At 36.3% G+C, this 12,165-nt stretch overlaps 1 long non-coding RNA gene across 1 annotated transcript; it reads left to right on the top strand.

The window, feature by feature from the left end:
* The first annotated feature begins 154 nt into the window (after positions 1 to 154).
* Positions 155 to 2,375, top strand: LOC148297611 (uncharacterized). The gene is made up of 2 exons (XR_015836698.1): positions 155 to 386; positions 825 to 2,375. It is a non-coding gene; the product is annotated as an uncharacterized LOC148297611 (long non-coding RNA).
* The last annotated feature ends 9,790 nt before the right edge of the window (positions 2,376 to 12,165 follow it).

Raw genomic sequence — 12,165 nt, 5'->3', positions numbered from 1 at the left:
CTCTTATAAGTTATAGCTATAAGGAAAGATCATACAAATCATATCTCCAAGGATATAAAAGGATTTTGAAACTCACGCTTCTACAATTTTTTTTTATTTTAAATAAAGACGATTGTATTGATAATCAAGACAACAGGACAAGTAGGCAAGGAAAAACCAACACTCACGCTTCTACAATGCAATTCAAGATGTGATCTACTCCGGCCAAATGAACCTGAAAATCTTCAATTGATAGATTGTCTGACGCCAAAGCTATGGTGAATGGACTGTAGAGAGCTCCAAGAACCGTACTAGGGCAGCCATCTTGGTTCAACAATTTGTCATCCTTGCCTTCACCGTATCTTTTCCACAATTTTCGAGCATAAGAATTCATATCTTGCGAATTGGTGAGTGTTCTTTTAGTGATTGTTATTTCTGGTTTGGGGAGGGGAATTAGGGTTTCAGTGATTCTGGTTGAGGGAGAAAGAAAGAACTAAAGGATTGGGAAAACTTACTTATAGTCCTAATTGCTGAAGCTAGTGGTTTTGGTTTTCTCAGAAATTGAAAGCTCGCTGGATATGTTTTAGTAATTATGTTTGGAATTAAAATGTTGGAGCAACGGGGCAAGCCAAAGAAATTGCAAGCACAGGCCCAGCAATATAGTTAAGCATTTAAAGAAACATCCCCTTTTTCAATGTGCAATCTGCAGGACTCTGCAGAGAAACATTCCCTTTCTCCACCCTCCAGAGTCCAGTCCTCTAATTTAGCCTAGGCATATTGAATATTGAAAGGTTTGGGTTTGGTTTTCTCTCATCTTTTCTGATCTTGTTTACTATTTGTGATAGGCGGCGTATTTGTTATATGGATATGAAGAGTATCTGCTCATATTTCAAGAAGCTGCTATGCACTATGTTAGCGCATGTACCTGGTCGGCACCAAGGGGCCTCACCTGCCCAGCACAGCTGAGGAACCTGGTCATCACCAGCTGACCTGGCCTAGCAGAGCTGATATTAGTTGCACCTGATCAGCAACAGATGTTCGGCTCGGTCAACGTGATGAACTTGAAAGTTCCCAGTCAAGAACTTGTTCTCAACTAAGAACTTGGGGGCTTGTTGTTATACATATTTGGTTGGTACTAGAAATGTCCTACCAGAAATGGCCTACCAGAGATAGCCTACCATGAATGGCCTACCATAAATGGTCTACCAGAGATAGCCTAGGCAATTTGGCCTAGCTGAAATGTCCTACCCGAAACATCCCACCCGTTTCAATATGGCCTCAGCCAACATGGCCTAGCTGAAATGTCCTACCCGAAACATCCCACCCGTTTCAATATGGCCTAAGCCAACATGGCTTAGTCAAAATGTCTTACCCGAACAATATGTCATACCCGAGCAATATGTGCTAGCCAACTCCTACTACCTCAGCCATGTGCAGACCACCACGCATGCCTTTGATAATAAATCACCACGTGCATCCTGACATGTCACCAGGCCACTACCCTCGATCGCCACGTGATGAGCCATTGGTCCCAGGGAAACAGGCCCATGCCTTCCCCACGTGCCCAGCTCATACCTCACTGAGGATGACCCACGCCTTTGCCACTTGCCCATTAAACAATGGCAAGTGGCCCTCATCTCTTGCCTATATAAGGGAACAGACCCCTCTCCAGCAAAGGGCTCCAATTCTCCTCTCCATGCGCATATCCGGAGACACCCAAGCTCTCCCTCTTCCTCTTGTATTCAGGCTCTCAAGCCTCTCTATGTAAAATGTAATACTCATCCATAATAAATACCAAACTCTACAGTGGACGTAGCCCTATTCATGGGTGAACCACTCTAAATCTGTGTAATGTGTGTGATTTACCATATACCCTCTAGGACCCGTGCTAAATCACCCGTTAACAGTTGTCGCCGTCTGTGGGAAACGACACGAAAGGTTTATGTCGTTCTCATCCTTCTCCACCTCGGAATCCATCTCCACCGAAAACCATATTCATGGTCCAGCTACTTCTAGCCGACTGTGACGAGCAGAGCGGGTTGCTGCTCAGCTGCAAAATCTGCTCAAGACACCTAGCTCCCTCCACCTATGAAATTCAAGGGTAGCAAGCGAGACAAGAAATGAAGAAACAGCTCAACTTGGTCCCAAAGCATCCCACTAAAATTCTTGGCTACTAGACCTAAGGACCGAACTGTGTACAAGGTCAGACCCGATATGTCCGACCCGGCTTCTGGCTACAAACTCCGAACTCTTAGTTGAACCACACTTGCTCTGGTCTAACCACAATTTTTAATGGTGACGTTTGGGAGGAAATGTCATTGATTTTGGTGTCTATAGTCAAGGGCCATTATGCAGCCACTATTTCCTTGTCGGTTGTCCAAATTGGGGTTTCTTAACTATGTGCGCAAATTTTCTTGAGTTTGATCAAACAAAAAAACAATCCTACAAAATAAATTTAGGGAGTTTCACTATTATGCCCAATATATGGGCTCAAGTTATAAAAAAAAAAAAAAAAAATTACATGAAATTGACTTTAAAAACACATTCAAAGCTCATTTACAACATAACAAAGAGGCTTCGAACTTCCCATAAATTACAAAACTGACATCAATTTCTTAAAACAAGTCCAACCCCAAAACCTTATTAAAAACAAAAAAAACCCAAAACAATCAACATGGCATCAAAGTAATTTAATAATCAAAATACAATTCAATAGGTCAGCTGTCCTTTTTTGGGTTTATTTATAGAAATTAAATGGTTTGTTTCTAAAAATTAAATGGTGTATGGTTTATCTATATCACTAGTGTTAAAAATGAGTATATAAACAAAATACCTCATAAATTTATCACACTACTAGCAAAAGAGGCAAAACCCACGGTTCACCTATGTACATTAGTTAGGGAGTATCATTTGGCCCGCGAGCCAAAGTGGGTAGCTCGAAGTTCAATGGGCCAAAGCTCGGCCCGACCTGATGGTTAGCACTGCTCAACCCAGCCCATTTTAGGGTTGGGTGGGGTTTGGGCTTAGGATTTGAAACCTCCGATGCAACCCAAGTAGGCCCACCCATTTACCATATTTTGTTTTTGCTTTTGCCTTATATTGCCATATTTCCATTCCAAATGGGGTACTTCCATATTTACATTATAAACTTAAGTAAATAGAGTAATATAAAAATAAATAAAGTAAAAAAGACAAGTCATTTACTTAAATGGTTGGGATGAAAATAAGGCAAAAAAAAAAAAAAAAAACACAGGCAATGGGCGGCCCGTGGGTGCCCCGGCCCGAAAAGCCCACTTAGGTCTGGCCCAGTGAATGGACTCGGGCCAATCCTTTTCAAACCTTGATCTGCCCCCAAAAAAAAAAGTAAAGGCCAGATAAGGCCTGGCCCGATGAAGAGCCCTAACATTAGTGGTCTAGTGGCCATGGTTTACTGTATATATGTGACAATTAACAAACCCATAAGCCGTGGTGTATTTGTGGTTAATTGTTAATGAATCCATGTATATGAGTGCGGTACAATCTCCTTAGTGACAACTTAGTTTAATTTTACTTCACTATTTTGAACTTAGCATGTGATGCATGTGGCTGCTTGAGTGATGATGTGGCAGCTCAAATGATAATATGTCGGCTTGGGTGCTGACATGGCAATTGTTGAGGGTTAAACTTCAAAAGGACCCAGATTGTACTTGATCGCAAAAGAGGCTCGAAATTTTTTCACAAGCTTGATGAAGGTCGTTGAGTCTTTGAATCTCTTGATGGTTACTCTGGCAAGAAATAAGTCCCTTCATTGAATTAGAGATTGTATTTAGATGACAACTTAAAGAAGGGACTATAACCCAAATTGTTAGACAAAATGAACTTTCTCAACCAGACCTAGTAGAGGAATTAACCATACATCATGGTAGCCCAAATACAGCCTACAAATACCCCTCAACGGCGGGACTATAATGCGGAGATTTTGTGCGGAGGTTACTTACGGAGACTACTTTCTGGCCCGTTAGATTGATCAAAAGGCTAACATTAATATCCTCTTTATGCTACAACCGGGTTAAAATTACCCATCACAAAAACTACAACCCGGAACTTCTCTCTCATCTCTCTCCTTTTGCAAGGTCAACACTGATGATTGTCAGAGTACTGGAATTATTAGTGCTGGTGGTTTATTACGCAGCTGGTGCTTGGCTTAAGGGATTTTCTGTGAAAACCCAACAGTCACCACCCATCCCCCTCTCCTTCCGGCGAAAACCCAACAGTCACAACCATCGCACTCAAACCCAACCCACCACAACCTACTCCATATCCAAGTTTTGGAGAGAGAGAGAGAGAGAGAGAGAGCATCTGGGTTTTTTTTTCTTTTTGGATCAGATATGAGTATTGTTTAGATTTCATGTTTTTTCTTGGTTTAATGTCACAGTTAGCATTTTGATTTTGATTTGGGGGTACTCTGTTTCTGTGTTCATCTGTGCAGTGGGGCTCTATTTGTTATAGATATCTGGTTGCTCTGTCAAATTTTATAGAAAAACTGGGTTATTGAGAACGTTATGCTGTATATATATATATATGTATAGAGAGAGAGAGAGAGAGAGAGAGAGAGAGAGAGAGAGAGAGAGAGAATATGGTTGGGGATGGGTTGGCTTCGCTGGTTTTTTTTTCTAAGTTGGCTGGCGTTTTGGGGCTGGAAAAAGGGAGAGAGAGCTGGGTGTGGGGTGGGATGGTCGTGGTGGAGGCGTGGCTAGCAGGCTAGGGTAGTTAGAATCGAGGGGAGGTAGTGGGCTGCGCTGGGATGAATGAATTTCCTCCCTCTTTTTTTTCCCTCATAATTCTTTTTTTTTTTAATGAAATTTGAAAAAGCATTCTTTCTGGGTTTGGGTCTTAGCCATATTTGTATTTTTTTCTTTTGGTGGGACAAGATAATATTCCAAGAGATGCATATTGAGCCAGTACAAGTTGATCTGGAAGATTTCTGAAGGCATAAGAAGTAAGAGCACAAGCATCATGTGATTCAATTTGGGTTGGGTGTACTGATAAGAGTATGGCTGTCTGGGGTAGGGGGTTGGGAGGGGGCTGGGGTTGTGATTTAAAAGAAGAAAGAAAAAGGGATGGGGCGGGTTCACTTGTTTTTCCTTTCTTCGGGGTTGTTGGTGCTCTGGCTTGGAAAAGGTAGAGAGAGCGAGCAGGGGTTTGGGGTGGGCGAAGGGTGAAAGGGAGAAAGAGAGAGAGAGTTGTAGGGTTTTTTTAAGAATAATCTTTTAGCAAATACAATTTTTTATATATTTAAATTATGTTTAAAATATATATTTTTCATTTAAATCCACGTGACATTGCAAAATAATAGTCATTTAAGATAAAAGCAATATAATAATAAAATAAAATTTTGGTACAGAGGAGAGAAGGGCAATATAATAATAATTTAGGATAAAAGGAGATAAAAAAACAATTTAGGGTAAAAACTAATATAATAATAATTTAGGGTAGATAATAATAGTTTATGGTAAAAAGGAATATAATAATAATTTAGGGTAAAATGCAATATAATAATAATTTAGGGTAAATAACAAAATAATAATAATTTAAGATTCATAATAATATAATAATAATTCAAGATTCAAACAATATAATAATAATTTAGGGTAAATAATAATATAATAACAATGAAATGTGGCGCAATCGTAGAACGCCACCTGTCGAAAACAATGACAGCTCTCCTTTCTGGGACTGCCACATGTGATTCCCCATAATTTAATATTACTTTTTTGGGATTTAACTTCTAAAATTCATAATAAATAAATTAAATATCTAAAAAATACACCAGAAAGTCCTATAAACTCCTTGTGGCATTCTCTATGCCCTCAAGCTCTAAAAATATAACTTCCACTTATAAAAATATACATTGATGACAAAAACTCAACTTTGTTTCTAAACAATCTAAAACACTAGTAGATGTTTCATAATATAACACTTAAGTTATTTGAACAAACGATTACTATGAACTCCAATATGTTAAATCATGATTTTGGACCTCCATAATTGAGGATGATGTCGTGAGGAGTTTGTAGCAATTTTCGGTGTATTTTTATGATTTTTAATTTATTTATTATGTATTTTAAAAGTTAAATACTAGAAAAATAATATTAAAGGGTATAGACCAATCGTGGGTTGCCACTTGTTGGGAGAAACACTGACGGAGCCACCTTCAGCTACTGCCACGTGTCGCTCAATATGATTTAATATTATTTATCTTGAATTTAACTTCTAAAATTCATAAAAAATTTATTAAAAATTCAAAAAATACACCGAAAATTCCTAGTAACTCTTTGTGACATTCTTTGCACCTTCAAGCTCTAAAAGTATAATTTTTAAATTATAAAAATATAAAATGATAACGAAAACTCAAATTTGTTTGTAAACAATGTAAAAATATTAGTTGATGTTCTATAACTTAACACTCATGTCCTTTGATCCAACAATTACTTTAAACTCATATATGTGAAATCATGATTTTGGACCTCCTTAATTGAGGAAGATGTCGTGAGGAGATTGTATCAATTTTTGGTGTATTTTTTTGATTTTTAATTATTTTAAAATAATTTTTAAAGATAAACTTCAAAAAAGTAATAAAAATGATATGTGGTGCAATCGGAGGATGCCACCTCTTGGACACCTTCAACGCTGCCACTTGTCGACCTATACCATTTAATAGTATTTTTCTTGGATTTAATTTCTAAAATTCATAATAAATTAATTAAAAATCCAAAAAATACACCGAAAATTCTTATGAACTTCTTGTGACATTATCTACGTCATCAAGCTCTAAAAATATAATTTTTATTTATAAAAGTGTCAAGTGATAACAAAAACTCAACTTTATTTCTAAGTAATTGAAAACACTAGTTGATGTCCTATAACATAATACTCATGTTCTTTAATCCAACGATAACCTTAAACTCAAATATGTGAATCATGATTTTTGACCTCCATAATCAAGGATGATGTCTTGAGTAGTTTTTAGCAATTTTCGGTGTATTTTTCTGATTTGTAATTATTTTTTAAAGAATTTTTAAATATAAAATTGGAAAAAGTAATCAAAATGACATGTGGAGCAATCGTGGTACGCCACCTGTTGGAAGCACTGAGGGCGCCACCTTCAGCTGCTGCCACATGTTGCCCTATACTATTTAATATTATTTTTCTTAGATTTTACTTATAAAATTCATAATTAATTAATTAAAAATTCAAAAAATACACCGAATATTCCTAAGAACTCCTTGTGACATTCTCTACACCCTCAAACTATAAAAGTAAAATTTTCACTTATAAAAATGTAAAGTGATAATGTAAACTCAAATTTGTTTCTAAACAATATAAAACACTAGTTGATGTTTTGTAACTTAACACTCGTGTTCTTTGATTCAACAACTACCTTGAACTCAAATATGTGAAAACTCTTGAAACAATAGTAATAAATAGTATGAAAATCGAAAAAATGCCCCGAAAATTGCTCCGGCCTTCTTGTAATGTTATAAAACTTAGAGAAGCTATAAATCATCCATTTCATAATGAAAAAATTCAAACGCCTTTTGATAACTCATTTTCCTCTCAACCATAGCTATATATACTTATTAACTTCAACTTTAATAACCTACATCAACAAGCATCTCCTGTGAAAGTTCGGAATTTTTTGATAACTCACTTTCCTTTCAACCTTAAAAATATATTTTGCAATAACCAACATTATAAGTATATTTCCTTAATATTCATTGTCTAATTTTTAATAACACAAGTATTAGTTTCCTTTCATATATAAGGTTGTAAAAGTATCTGTTTTGTTATAATAATCTACATATATAATAATTCGACAACGTGTAGGCTCATGTGGGAACTTCTTTTTGCAAACCTCTTCTTGCGGCTCCATCTCAGCCATTTAAGTAATCTCAACGGCTGGGAAGAAAAAGTAAGCTCACACTAGAACTGGGTATGCTGCAGTTTCTCCTTCCTTATCGCGCCTTTTTTTTCCTTCCTTCCGCTATTTAATTCATTTTTAAATTTTAACTACAAACCCCCAAATCTGACAACCCAAATACCCAAAAACTTGTTTTAATTTGTTGAAAATCTCAGAACTGTAGTCACAGTCGCTCCTCCTCTCTTCGCTTACCCAGGCTCAATCTTCACTGGAATCTCGTGGTCGTCACTGTGTGACAAGTAAACCCTTTTATTCCTCTCCATATTCTAACTGGATTCTCTTGGTTATCACTCTGATTTGTGGCTCCTCACAGATGAAGACGATCGTCCACAATCGACAGCCCCTAATCCCAACGGATCGGAACTCAAGCGACTTTGAAATCGTGCAACGAGCAAACCCGACCTTCCTGCATATGAAGAATCGGAATAATCGATCTTAGGCTTCAACGATGAGGTCAACGTGTTCCGCTTCTTTGAGGCGAAGTGCACCATTGACGACTGTAAATGCCCGCAGTCAAACTAGTGAAACAAGCGGCCCTCGAAACGGCGAAACCCAAACAAGGTCGTCGCAGGAGAGTAGGCATCTCAATCCCCAATGTTTGGGCGATTGAGAATCTCACTTCTCAATCTCTTCTAGGAAGTGAGAGACGACGATGGCATACCTAGAACTAATTGCAATTGCTACAGGTATGCCTTATTAAAAGCCTTTTTAGCACTTGAAATTTGGTAGATAATCAGCCATGTTGCTTTATATTATCATTTCCATCTTTGTAGACCAACAAAATGACGTATTTACTAGAGGGGTAGATGTTTGTCTAGTCTTAGCTTTCTCGAGAGCCACAACATCCCAGTGAACATGTACTCAATTGAAAAAACAACTGACATATTAATATGGGTGTTTTTGTGTAATAAGACATAATTATTAGTTGTGTTTTGGTTTCAAACTTCCTATGACAGTGATAAACTATTGACAGCAGTGACGGGTTGTTGATAAACTATTGATGGGTGACGGATACTATATTGGTGGACTATTGATAAATTATTCACTGGTTATTGATAAATTATTGAGGGGTTGTTGATATATTCCTTATGTCGCTTTCTGTGCATATGTTGCTTTTTCTGCAGTGTTTGGAAACTGATATCAGTAATATGCTAAATCACAATGTAATCAAATACATAAAGGAAAAATATAAAGAAATTGCTTAAATGTATTTTTGGTACTGCTGCATTTTCTGTTGAGTATTCCTCTAAATGTTAAATTGGGATTGTTTTGTTTCTTTTTGGGTTTAATATTGGAATTTTAGCAGCTTGATTTTATTTTTATTGTGTTCATTTAATTTGTGCAGGCCCTTGTTTAAAGCTTTGGTTGCCTTGTGTTCAGAATCACAATGTTGCAACATCACTTGTTTGCCACAAAACTATGTTTCGTAAACGCTTCAAAAGGATTCACTGTAGCTTCAACATCGCTTTACTAAAGCTTCCTAAAATTTATTTTATTTTTACTAAGAAGTCTTAATTACTATTTATGGAAATTTGAGTTTGGGAAATTTGAAGTAATAATTGGAGGAAGTGAATCATTTATATTCATTCTACTAATGTCACGCTGTCAAAACAAGTTTTATAAAAGTGTCTGAATGAATTCACTAGAGCGTCATTGGTGCATCATTTTGGGTAATAGAAGAAAATATTAGCACATTGCATAATTTGTAAAGCTCCAAACATGTCATTTTGACTTTTGTCAAAATATGTTTCATAAAAGCATCACAAACGTTTCATTAGGGCTTCAATACTTATTCAAATATGAGAAATTGAATAAGAAAATTTGTACAAAAGAATGCAGGCTATGCAAAAGTCCAGTGCAGAACCAAAATATTATCATAACTTTAGATTCTATAAAAGGGAAGGAAATTTCATTGAAATGGAAAAACTTCCAACTTTGAAGGCAAGGAAATATGCTGAAAGAGTTGTGAGTATTGAAACAGATGATGTAATATAATCATTCAACGTTGTCATCTTTGCCAAACCAAAAGGCAATCTAAAAACCTTGCACCTGACCATCGTACCACAGCCACGCATCTATCCAATTGTTTATTTGTTTTGACATCAAAATTGATTTAAAGCCTAAAATATGAAGTAACTGTCACAAGGAGTTCGTATGATTTTTTTTTTTGGTGAAATTTTGTGATTTATTATGATTTTTGGAAGTTAAAGCATTGTAAAATAGTAATAAATGAAATATAATGACACATGGCAGCGTTTCATAGGTGTGTCATTAGAGTTTCCGATAGGTGTCAGTATCGCGTAACGCGCCACTCGTCATTAGAGCTTCATTCTTGTGTCTTTCCCTTTAAAAATTCACAAAAAATGAATACAAAATCCAAAAAATGTACCAAAAGCAATAAGGGGTGGAGGTAATGGATGTTATGGTGGTCATCCACATTCCATAGATTTATAACAAGGAGTTTTTAGAAATTTTTTGTACATTTTTTGGCTTTTGTATTCATTTTTTGTGAATTTTTTAAGGTAAAGACACAAGAATGAAGCTCTAATGACACGTGGCGCATTATGCGATACTGACACCTGTCCGAAACTCTGATGACACACCTATGAGGGTCAGATTATAGTACAACAGAGTACAATAGATTCACTTAGAATTGCTTTTTCTGAGCCATTAGATTAAATCCAACGGTGTTCTCACATAGAGGTTCTCAAAAACAAGTCCCCACCAGAGAATAGCCCAATTGGACAATGGTTTAAAGTCGTCATGGGTGCGTGCGTCTAGATCTTTGAACACGTCAAAGGTGTTCAATGAGTTGTGAATATGACGCTGCATGGGGAATCAGTAAAGTATCTCTATCATGTCCAATCACATAAAATGATGGCGTACTTTTTCTGAAAAACCTCACACATCAGTCATAAGCATTTTAAAATATTACTGAATATTTTTCCTTGTCTATATGAGTGATTATATCTTCACTCTAATTTTTTTTTCTTAGTATATGTTTACTTTGAGGGATTCCACAAACATAGAGTATAAAGAAAGATAACAAAAGTAGCAGATGAACAAATACAAACAACAACATATAACTAGTACAAAATAATCTCATAACCTTGTCACAAAATTTCATGTATCCTTCAGATAGCAATGTTTACAAAATCGTGGACTATTGGAGTTTTTGTATTGCCAATGTATAGTCTCCTATTGCTCTAGTATTGGCACTATATAGCCTCCAATTGCCTTCATTTTGCCACTGCATTGCCCCCAATTGCCTTTATATTGCCACTGTATTACCCCGAATTGCCTTTGTATTACCATAAAAGGCAATAAATGGCTATACAAAGACAATGAACAATCAATACACAGTTAATAAGCTTGCAATAACAAGCAATAGACAAACAATATACACGTAATATACATGCAATATACACCGAATGTGTATCTTTTCTCAAAAAAGGATGTGATAGCCTTACATGTGCACCGTCAAAATTAAGAGTTGATAGGTCCAACTCTCATAAAAAACAGCCAAATTGATGAAGGTTCTCAATGACAACAATCTTCCATAAGCCAAAAATCTGGGTCCAACTGTCATTAAAAAAAAAGAGTCAAATATCTCAAGAGAGAGATTATTGAAAGGAAAGAAAAATCCTAAAACACCTAACATCAGAAAAATACAAAGGCAAAAGAAAGCAAGAAAGCAAGGCTCCAATAAATTAACACCACCAATCGAGAAACAAAAAAACTTTAGAGAAAACCAAAACCAATCAAGGAAAAAACACAAAAGCTGATACAAAACGAAACAACACAAAATAATAAGATTTCTTACTATTGAATCATATTTCAAAATGCTCACGAATATTGACGGAAAATGAGCTTCGTATAGTAGAAACATAAATCACTTGGTAGGTCCGTGCATGCTATCAAATTCATCGAATAACGGGTCACTAAGATTGATCGGAGTTGATTCTTCATTCTCTGACGGGGATGTCCTGCATAAACACCAAGCATAATATTACAATAAAATAAACCACTTGGAATTTTAGCTATTATTTATAAATATTTGTACAATCTTACGGTGTGTTCGCCATTCTTGGACATCGTCTTATATCATGACTAGTTTGTCCACACTGCTGACAATGTCGGATCCCTCGCTCCATTCCTTTTTCCTTTGCTCCCTTTACTCGTTTTGAGCTTCCTTTGTGCGTTACTCTCTTAGGGTCCTTCAAATA

Source organism: Prunus avium, chromosome 1 (genome assembly GCF_965620075.1).
Source record: "Prunus avium chromosome 1, drPruAviu1.hap1.1, whole genome shotgun sequence".
NCBI classification, from domain to species: domain Eukaryota; kingdom Viridiplantae; phylum Streptophyta; class Magnoliopsida; order Rosales; family Rosaceae; genus Prunus; species Prunus avium.
Note: the sequence above shows the minus strand (reverse complement) of the source record. Positions and strands in the feature narration are given on the sequence as shown.